The sequence below is a fragment of the Canis aureus genome, chromosome 9, assembly GCF_053574225.1.
Source record: "Canis aureus isolate CA01 chromosome 9, VMU_Caureus_v.1.0, whole genome shotgun sequence".
Lineage (NCBI taxonomy): Eukaryota > Metazoa > Chordata > Mammalia > Carnivora > Canidae > Canis > Canis aureus.
The window spans coordinates 52,870,566-52,881,825 of record NC_135619.1 but is presented as its reverse complement, the minus strand read 5'-3'; the positions used below and the strand labels follow the sequence as shown (position 1 = coordinate 52,881,825).

Genomic DNA, 11,260 nt, shown 5'->3' with positions numbered 1-11,260 from the left:
GTCCATTCGTTTATGAAACAAGGGTAACGGTAGACAGTGAGTAGTTCCTTCTACTGGCCTTACCTAAGAAAATGGATGTTTGCAATATCCATATGGGTGCCTGCCTGAGATTTTGGGTATCTTATTGATCCATGAAATCCAAGTTTCTAGGCCTGAGTTTTAACCCCAAATGGGGGTAGTAACAGTGTGTACTTGTACAGGATTGTTGTGTAGATCGAGATACTGCAGGCAGGCACAATGTCTGGGATATACTCATTAGCACCTTGCTGCCCCCACCTCCCTACCTCTCTCAGACAGTTGGAGGACCCGCTCCTGAGAATTCAGAGGAAAACAAGCAACCAAAACTTCACAAAACTCTTCTGCCCAGGGTTGGCTGAGTATCTCACCCTTTCTGGAACTTACTGTCTGGAATCCCTTCTGGTTAGTTGATGAAAAGAAGAGGGAAGTAAACACTACTCATTCATGCGCCCTTTGTTCCTTTGTTAATCTCACACCTCTTTCTGTCTATCTAACATGTTCTAGAATTGAGTACACAGTCGTAATGGGATACCAGGCTCCCATTTTGCTTGGAAGACAGACACGTTGAACCAACAGAAACTATAAGTTGTGGTCAGGGTTCTAATAAAGTCAGATGGAAAGAAGTAGAATGAGATAGAATACGGGACCCTGGATATTTCTGCAAGTTGGCACTACCGTGAATCCTGAGCTTCCTGGCAACCATGGCAAAAAGGAAAACATGTTCCTATTGTCCAGTATGGTATTTCCAAAGTTCCATCATTCTTAAACAGACATTTTATTTGTTTTGCCTTTCCTGTGGATCTACCTAAATTTTAGCTTACTTGCTAAAAAAAAAAAATCAATACGATTATTTCATTTAGTTAAATTAAAAAGAAACCTTGACATTTTTATAGCTGCAAAACCACCATCACTAGCCACAAATAGGGGATAAACACATACATAAATGCGTAATCATTTAGGTAAGGAATTGTCTGCTAATATAATTTAAAATAACCTGAAGTTATTCTGTCTGCCATTTAAAATGCACCAGCTATGCTGGGGTAATAAAATGACATATATAAGGTCAATTGCAGACAAACTTCTTTCTTGGCATAAAATTCAAGGAAATATTTATTGCAAAAGACACAGAAGTTCCATTCAAATGGATGTTTCTTATGAACTCTATAAAAGTTAAGGGCATAACATTAAATCTCAACACACTGAATGCTTTTCTGTGGGGAGGTGAAAAGTAGCAAGACAAGCGTGCTGTTTCTGAAGACCTAACTCAGGAGTTTGCAATTTTTTTCTGTTACAGGGACAGGCAGTAAAGACTTAGGTTCTGTGGACCATATGGTCACAGCTGCAACTCCTCTATTCTGACTTTGTATCCTGATGCAGCCACAGACATGTAAACAAATGGGAGAAGGGATATTTCAATCAACTTTATTCATGGACAATGGAATTTGAATTTTGTATAATTTTCATATTATTATTATTCTTAAAACTTTTTTCCAACCATTTAGAATATTCAAAACATCTTTAGCTTGTAGCCTTACAAAAACAGTTATGGGATGGATTTGGCCTGAGAGTTATCATTTGCCGACTGCTGATCTAACTAAATCCTCAACAGGGACTCTGAGAACTTACTGGGGTGGAGAGCTGGTAGGTTCTGTCCACTATGGAAGGCTTCTCAGACCAGCAGCAAGGTCACATAAGGGGTTGGCAGCAGAGTTAGAACTAGAACCCAAATTTTTCCATTTTGAACTCCAGACCTGTCCCATTCTAAGACGCTGCCTCTCTGGATGGAGGAGCATTTAGTCCATGCCAGGCCTGATGTAGGTATCTTTGTAAATTGAATGCCACTTAATCTTCCCAACATCCTTTGTGTGGTATCATGATCCCACCTCTGTAGATGGAGAAACAGAGGTTTAAAGAGGTTAGGAATTTAAAAACTGCTAAATCGTAAAGCCATAATTTATACCTAGGTCTTTTTGGTTCCAGGCACTTTGCTAAGGAATTGCCTTGACTTTGATAAAGAATCTTTTACCTGTCTTCTTTCTTCCACACCCAGGTTTATCCCCCGACAAGACTGCTCTTTAATTATAAGTGACTGGCTTGTGGGGACAGAAAACATGGCCCCATTTTTCAGTAGCATGTAAGTTCTGTGATGGATCAGGGCAGTGACAGAGAGCACAAGGGAGAAAGGTTCTGTTTTGTTTTCTTTCCTAGATTCTTCTTTTTAAGACAATTTTTTTAAGACAGTTTTATTCAGGTATAATCGACATACAAAAATGGTGCATATTTAAAGTGTACAGTTTGATATTTTGACATATTTATATACCAACAAAACCATAACCACAATCCAGATAATTAACATATCAATTGTCCTCTCCGCCTGAGTCTTCTTATGCCTTTTTATAATTACCCCCTTCTGCATCTCTCTGCCTCCCCTTGTATCTAGGCAACCACTGATCCCTTTTGTCACTATAGATTAGTTTGCGTTTTATAGAAACCTACATAAATGGTAACATACAGTACATATTCTTTTTTGTCTTACTATTTCACTCGGCATAATTATTTTGTAGTTTACTGTAGTATGCATGAAAAGTTCCTTCCTTTTCATTGCCAAGTAGCATTCCATCGTATGGATATACCTTTTTTTTTTTTTTTTAATTCCTTCACTTGTTGATGACATTTGGTTTGTTTCCATTTTGGGGGTATTATAAATAAAGTTTCTAGGAACATTCATGTACAAGCCTTCGTATGAACATATGTTTTCATTTGTCTTGTATAAAGATCTAGGAGTAGAATGGCTGGATCATATGTTAGGTATATGGCTTTTTATTTGTTTGTTTGATTTTTGGAAACTGCCAAGCTGTTTTCCAAACTAGTTGAAAATTCCATTTGTTCCACATTTTTGCCAACATTTGATACAGTCATTCCTTTAAACTTAGATATTCTAATAGGTGTGTGGTTTTTAACTTTCATTTTCCTAATGACCGATGAGAGCTTAGGCTTCATTAATTACCATTAATGAATAGTGATAGTTTATTTTCCAACTAAAAATAATTGAACAGCTTTTCATGTGTGTACTTGCCATCTGTACATCTTCGTCGCTAGTCTCTGGTCAAATCTTTGCTCATTTTCTCATTGTTTTTAAAGGTCTTTATTCTGTATACATGTCCTTTATCATATTTATGATTATAAATATTTCCTCCCAGTCTGTTGCTTGCTTTTTCTTTTTCTTAACAGCATCTTTCAAAGACTAGCACTTGTAAATTTTGACAAAGTCCAACTTACCATTGATTATGCTTTGGCATTTTATCTAAAAAGTCTTTGCAAACTCAAGATCCCAAAGGTTTTTCCACTACGTTTTCCTTTGGGAGTTTCATAGATTTAGGTTTTATGTTTAAGTCTATGATGTATTTTTTTTAAGATTTTTTAATTTATTTATTCATAGAGACAGAGAGACAGAGAGAGAGGCAGAGACATAGGCAGAGGGAGAAGCAGGCTCCATGCTGGGAGCCTGACGTGGGACTCGATTCAGGGTCTCCAGGATCACGCCCTAGGCTGCAGGCAGCGCTAAACTGCTGCGCCACCGGGGCAAATTATTTTGAATTAATTTTTTTATATGGTGTGAGGTATGGATTGAGGTTCAATTGTTTTCCATATGCCATATTCAATTGTTCCAGTCTCATTTGTTGAAAAAACTGTTCTCTGAATTTTATTTATACCTTTTTCAAAAATCAGGTGTTCATGTGTGTGGACCTATTTATGGATTCTGTATTCAGTTTTATTGATCTATTTGTCTATATTGATGCCAATATCATATGTCTTGATTACTGTAGCTTTATGGTGAGTCTTGAAATCAGATATAGTCCTCCACCTTTGTCTTCTGAAAGACTTTCCTTCTTTCTCATAAGGAAACAAAGCTGGAGTAGGTATGGAAAGTTCTGGTTCTCCTTGTTTGCCTGGTCAATGACTGGAAAGAATATCTGAAAGCAATCTTCTTCCATCCTCAGCCATCTCTGCTTAGCTCCAGTGGCTATTCTAGAGACACCTAAAATCCTAAGTTCTTGCTGTACCACAGTCCCAATCTGTCTGGAGAAAGTGGCTATATTGTGCCTCATGAGCAGGTATCAGTACCCAAAGAGAAGATGGTCAGTATACAGTGATCACATAGAAGGCCAATGAGTAGCTTGGCACTTGACTGCTCAGTAAGGATGCTTTGTGTTGGATTGTGACAAACTGACCCAATCACAATTTCCCGTGAAGAGTAAGGGTGTGAAATGCAGACAGAGGTGGGGTTAGGGAGCAATAGATTGCCAGTTCTTTTTTTTTTTTTTTTTAGATTATTTATTTATTAGAGAGAGAGAGAGAGGGAGAGAGAGTGAGCAAGCATGAGTAGGGAGGAAGGGCAGAGGGAGAGGGAGAAGCAGACTCCCCACTGAGCAGGGAGCCCAATGTGGGGCTCGAACTCAAGACCCCAAGATCATGACCTGAACCAAAGGTAAACACTTAACTAACTGACTGATCCACTCAGGAGCCCCTGTATTGCCAATTCTGAGAAGTTGGCAACCTGATCCTTTGAGCTGTTCTGTCCTGAGCATGCTTCACTTCCCATTTTTTTTTCTCTAAATGTGCTCTTTTTCCAAGAGGCTCCTGGTAAAACCTTGGCCATTCTCTAGGTCAAACAAGCCAGAGTCATCACGGACACCACTACTCCTCAACTCCCATCCACAATAAATCCCCAACAGCTGTTACATTTACCGTCCAATTCCCACCCCCCCCCCATCCCCTCCTCTCCATCTCCCTGGCTACCATCTGGTCCAGGTGCCATCACCTCTGATGAACTGCTTCAGCAACACCCAACAAGTCTCTCAGCCTTCTTTCTAGCTATGCTCCCATCTGTTTACTACACATCTTTCAGAGAAAATTTTTTATGATTAAACTTTATTTTGAGATAACTATGGATTCATATAAAATCGTAGGAAATAATATAGAGAGATTGCATGTGCCCTTCACTCAGTTTCCTCCAAGAGTAACCTCTTGCAAAACAACAGTACAATATCACAACCATGGTATTGACCTTGATAGTCAGATATATCTGGTTCCCTTGCTGCAGTAGTCCCTGGTGACTGCTTGAACAAATTGTGAACCCTGTGACTTAAAACAACAGAATTTATTCTCTTAGTTTTGGAGGCTAGAAGTCTGAAATCAAAGTGTCAAAAGGACTCTGTTCTCTGAAGGCTCTAGGAGAGACTCTTTCCTTGCCTCTTCCAGCTTCTGGTGGCTCCAGGCATTCCTTGGCTTGTTGCAGCAACATATAGCAACATGTGGCTGTTGGTTGCCACTTTGTTCTGACATAGAGCCAGAGAATGAAGCCAACAGAGAGGGAAGCAGAGCTGAAAAAAAATCAGCTCTTGTTAAGACTTTTTGAATCCTTGACAAAAACTTGTGCTTGAAGAGAGAATTTTCAATTTGGTGAGCTTCCCATCCCCCCCAATTCTTTTTTTTTTTTTCTACTTGCAGCAAAAGAATTCTGATGAAATACATAGACTTACCATTGCAAGTCATTTTCTTTCTAGCCCTCAGTTTCCCCATCTGTAAAATTAAATAACTGTTTCATTTAATTCTTCAAACATATATTGAGCATGTATCGCCCAGTGTTTGTGCTTACTACAGAATGATGATTTAGATCTAATCCTCCCCCTGCAAGAATTTGTAAGCATAAACCTATCTGTAATACACCCAGAGAATGGCTTATTGCTACTATGGACAAAGTGTTCTGGGACCACAGAGGATGTGCTTGATTTGGCCTTGGAGAAGTCTCCACTGAGGAGGTGACACAGATCCTAGGTCTTGAAGAATGGAGGGTTTTTCCTAGCAGAAAAAGCAGGAGAAGGCATTTTAGTTAACTATGAGCAAAACTCCAAAATAAGAAAGCTCATGTTGTATTTGGGAAATAGTAGTTCATTATGCCCTGAGCTTAAAATATAAAAGGAAAAGAGATGGGCTCCAGATAAGGAGAGGTTGGCAGGACCTGGTTGCCATGGCCCTGAAAGCGGTGTTGGGGGTTTGGGGCTTTCTCTTGCAGGAGAAACCAAAGTGGGGGACTGTGATGATCAGACTTTGCAAATGATCAGATTACATTTGTGAGCAAGAAAGACAGATTGCTGATGGGGAGAGATTGGAGGCAGAAGGACCAGTTGGGAAGTTATTGCAGTTGTGGAGGTGAAAAATGATGAGACTAAACCATGCATTCAGGGGTAATTTGCAAAGTGTTATGTGCTGGATATACGGAATTGGTATATGGTAGGTGCTCAAAAAATGTTTGTGGAATAAACATTGCTGAGTGATGAGCATGTTGTGGGAGAGGATGGATTGATGATTTGAAGGTTATGAATTGGGTGATGGGTGGAAGAGGGTAAAGAAGAGAGTTGGTAGACGTGTCAAAGCCTGAAGAGAAGCCAAATAAGGACTTCAGCGACTTTAGCAAGATGATTTTCATAGAGTAGCAGGGTGGGAAACCAGATTGCAGCACATCAAGTAGTGAAGACAGCAAATGTAGTGGCCACTTAGAGGAGATTAGAGGCTGAGAAAAGGAGAGAGAGCAGTAGCTGGGAGAGGGGAAAGTGGAATAGTGAACTTATTGGTTATCTTCCAAGCTCTGTCCTCTCTGTTCTAACAGAATCCCAATTTTGTTTAGGCTTCCATCCTACCTCAATGAAACCCTTTTAACTCAGAGTCACACAGATGGATACTGATCAATCTAAGTAAATCATGGTAATCCCATTCTTCTTTGCCATTGATTGACTCAAGAACATGAGCTTAAGTCTATCAGTGCAGGGCATTCCCCTGGCAACTGTTATTTATTATCCAGGGATGGGCACTTGACCTTGTGGTCCAATCAGACTAATCAAGTGTGACCATGGCTGCTATTGGCAACCAGATAACCACCAGGAGAGAAGTCAGTCTGAGGACTGGAGAGCTAGACCCTGATCTGAATGGTGCCCAGAGACTGCCCTACATCCAGATTTCTCGTTAATGTGTAATAATAAATTTTATGATTGTTTAAACCATGTTAGTTGGGTGTTCTGTTATATGCAGCTGAAGGCATCACTAATGAATATCCGTGGATTTTATTTTATCTAAAACAGAGGATACCCAGGGTCAAGGGAGAAAGTTCAGAGGAGAGAAAGAAATTAAAAACACACAACAGAGAAAAGAGCTGATGGGAGAGAGTTGATGGCAGTAATTGTGTGCAAGACCACTGGTGGTGGAGCTGGCTTGGAAAGGAACAGGCAAAGTCCTTCCTCACAGTGTAGAAGAGAAAGTGGTAGGAAATTATGGGTAAATTTGGAGGTGGAGGAAAGTTGACAGAGGGATCTGTGAGGACTCTTCAAACTTTACTACCTGCAAAGGTCAAGAAAGTGAGTGGCATCCCTTCTAGTCAAGGAAGTGAGTGGCATCAATTGACAAAATCGGACACCTCAGGTTGTATGTGCAGAGAAGAGAAGGACTGCCTTGCCCAAGAGTCATCTCCACAGAGGAGGAGGTTCTGAGTCAGGCCTCCAAGGATGTACAGACTTAGCATGGAGGGTGGCATGCTGTGCTTCCATTTCTCTTATCTCATTTAAATGCCACATTCCTGAGGAACTTATCAAAACCACAGGGGGAGATCAGGTTGGCTGCGGCAGGAAGTTCAAGGTGGGAGTCACAATGGAATCAGATCCTGAAGGACCTGATGTGCCTGGGGTCCTTTAGGGGTCCTTAGGCTGGAGTCATTCACTGTGATGGGCTTTGATCAGTGTTTCTCAAACTTAAGTGGGCAACCAATGTCTTGTTAGCACCAGTTTTGACTTGAAATTGTTATATAAAAATACCTAAATATATATGGATATAAAACTAGATGTACATGCCTTATGCTTATATCTCTTATATGAATCATAAAACCAAACCTAATTTACAAATTAAACACAACATGGGATCAAACTAATAAAATCCTACATTAATTTAGTGGACTAAATGATGATATTTGCTGAAATGAAATTGCTACTCACAAGGCAAATATGGCATTGACTGTTACTGAGAGTGATGTCCTGATAAATTGTCTCTCCAGAAAAAAAGAAAACCGGTTTCATAGTGTTTACTGATTTCTTACCCTGGCTCCCATCATAATTGCTGTGCTTCACAACTGGCTCTCAAAATATCTGAAAATGAAACAGGTCTTGTGAGCCAGAACAAGCCAGTTCCAGCACACTATTGCTTTCTAGGTTCTTTTGAACTCACTGTGCCTATTTTTCTGTGTATGCTGAACTAACTCAATTGTCCCCCCTACCTTTCCATTCCAGTTCCTATAATATCTGTGTTTGTTTGGACACTGTGAGGTAACATAATTGATCTTTCCTTTGATTAATGTATCCTGTACATATTAAAGTAGTCATTATTCTTTTTTTTCGTTAACCTAAAATGAAATGCAAGTATTCTGTACTATCCAAAATTTATTATTCAGTTTCAAATCTCATACAGTAAGATGTTAAATGGTAAGGGGTGCCAGAGTATCCCAAACTATTTGGTTCCCTAGTTTTGGATAACAAATGCCAAGAGTTCAGATAGCAAGGGGCATCAGCCCTATTTTTTTAATGTGGATTTAATTCAATTCCTGAGTTCAAATAGCAAATATTTAGTTAGCAAAGGAGACCTGCAGTACTCTTTGGCATGAAAACGATTGTTGATTAATGTCAACATGAGTACTGAAATATCAAGATAGTATTCAGTTATGTAAGGTGGGCTTCCAGATGATTCAGGCTATGCTTACGTAAACTTTTGGATAATCACTGAAGTTTAAATACAAATTTAAGGATTTGTGTCTGTTAGAAATGCTTCAGCTGCAGGTAATTGAACACCTAGGCAGGAGTGGCTTAAATGTCAGGCATTTATTGCTTACTTACTAAGAAGACCAGTGGTAGACAGATGGTTCTGCAATGTCAAAATAACATAGAGGATCCAGGTTCTTCTATCTTTATCATCCATCCAGGAGTGTTAGCTTTTTAGCCTGAAATATATTACCTCAAGGTCATAAAACTGCTATGGTGGCTCCACACATTGTGTGGTCATTCACATCAAAAATGAGTGGGAGGAGGCGGCTCCATACCCACCTATCTCTGAGTAAGAAAGCTAGTTTTTCTAAGATCTTTCTAGCAGGTCATCATTTCCGTAGCCAAAACTTGATCGCATCACCACCTCTAACTACTAGAGAGACTGGGGAATGTAGTGCCTAGCTTTCCAGACTGTATCATGGAAGGCAGCAAGGGGATTATAGTAGAAGCATGGAAATGACTTCTTCATGACAATGAAGGCGATCTCAATGAAATTTGTAGAAGCTCTATGGGTATGTCTATGGAATCCGTAGCACCCAGAGATCCAAGCTTGGGAATCTGACTGAGGAAACTATCCATAGTTCTAGGCACTAGTGTTTGGAAAGCATTTACTATCATAGAACACATAGTAAATCCTCTGGGGCAAAGGAAGACCAGAGAGGGACACACACACACACACATCCCACAGGACTTAGCTAGGGGTTTACTAACACATCACTGTGTTGCACTAAGGTTTTAGAAGTGTCTAGATTCTTCATGGAGGATTTTTGTGTCTTTTGTGTAATTTCCTGTCTTCGAACCATGAGGACTGAGCCCATTTGGGAGGCAGCACCCAGCATCTTCACGTACTGAACTAATATATATTAAGTCCATCCTTTGTGCCAGGGGTGGCACTTGAGATATGGTGGGAAACTATATAACAGAGAGACTCTCCTTTGACTCTGTGAATGGGAGGTTGGGTGGAGGGCTGAGGAGGGCTGAAACACATATCAGAGTATAGAAACTTGGTGATTATCTAAAGGCTTGTCAATGATCCCTGCATGAGATCATGTATTTGTTATTATTATTATTATTTTAAAGGTTATTGCTATTATTCTTACTCATAGTGAAATGTTATCATGGAATACCAGGAGACAGAACCCAGTTCCAGTGTCTCACCCACTATATTAGTTTGCTAAGGCTGCCAGGTCAAAATACCACTGACCAGGTAGCTTAGACAACAGAAATGTTTTTCTCACAGTTCTGGGGATAGAAGTCCAGGTACTATCAGGCTTGTTTGTTTGTTTGTTTGTTTGTTTTTTGCTGGAGTTCAATTTGCCAACATATAGCATATCACCCAGTGCTCATCCCGTCAAGTGCCCCCCTCAGTGCCCATCACCCAGTCACCCCAACCCCCCGCCCACCTCCCCTTCCACCACCCCTTGTTCGTTTCCCAGAGTTAGGAGTCTCTCATGCTCTGTCATCCTCACTGATATTTCCCACTCATTTTCTCTCCTTTCCCCTTTATTCCCTTTCACCATTTTTTTTACAAGTAATCATCTGATTTATAGAAAGATGCAACAATACTTAAAATGATACAAAATACTGATTTCAAAACATCAAAAAATTAGTATATTTAACCATACTCAGCTCATAACAGAGCAAATGGGTAAGAAGAATAATTCATACTATATCATATTGCTAATATGAACTGGCAACAGAAAAAGTTGGTATAAGTAGGCAGAAAAACTCTATCTTTTAAGAATTAGAACCGAGGGGCTCCATAATCATCTGACATTGCTCAATGTTGTACCTATGGTTAGAAATGTACATGATGGGAACTCCAGGGATCTTCCGGATCCACAATGTAACACTTGTGCTGAGTTACTCTCTGTACTAAGCAGTCATCTGCATAGGTTCCTTTGTGTGTGCACGGCAATCGTTCAAATCTCGGATCCTTGGCAATCCTTAGAGCCACTCGATACTTTTGCCCCAGTTTCTCAATTTCAGCCATTACACAGTCAGTTGTACAAGGGATACACTTGGCATACAGACAGTCCATCATTGACTGTACTAAGTCAAGTTTGGCTTTAATGGAAAAGTTGATAAAGTTGGTATCACCAGGATGTGGTAAGGTGGCCCAGCTGTGTGTTATACTGGAAGAATAAGCAGGAAGGATGTTGGGGGACTTCTCTTTCCTTGAGTGCACTGGGATCTTTCTTTTCTTTCTTCTTAGGTTTTAATCTATCCTTCTCTTTAAGCCTCTGATCTTGGAGACTAAGCATTCGCTTCATGGTCGCATACTTTCTTGCTTTCTTTTGCTTTCCCATGTTCATGCCGCACTCTTGTTTCTTCCAGAATCCCTTTCACTATTTTTTTATATTCCCCTAATGAACCAGACC

The 11,260-nt window shown here is 40.0% G+C and overlaps 1 pseudogene; it reads right to left on the bottom strand.

Moving 5' to 3' along the window:
* Positions 1-10,623: 10,623 nt before the first annotated feature.
* Positions 10,624-11,188, bottom strand: LOC144320150 (rRNA-processing protein FCF1 homolog pseudogene; annotated as a pseudogene).
* Between the last annotated feature and the right edge of the window lie 72 nt (positions 11,189-11,260).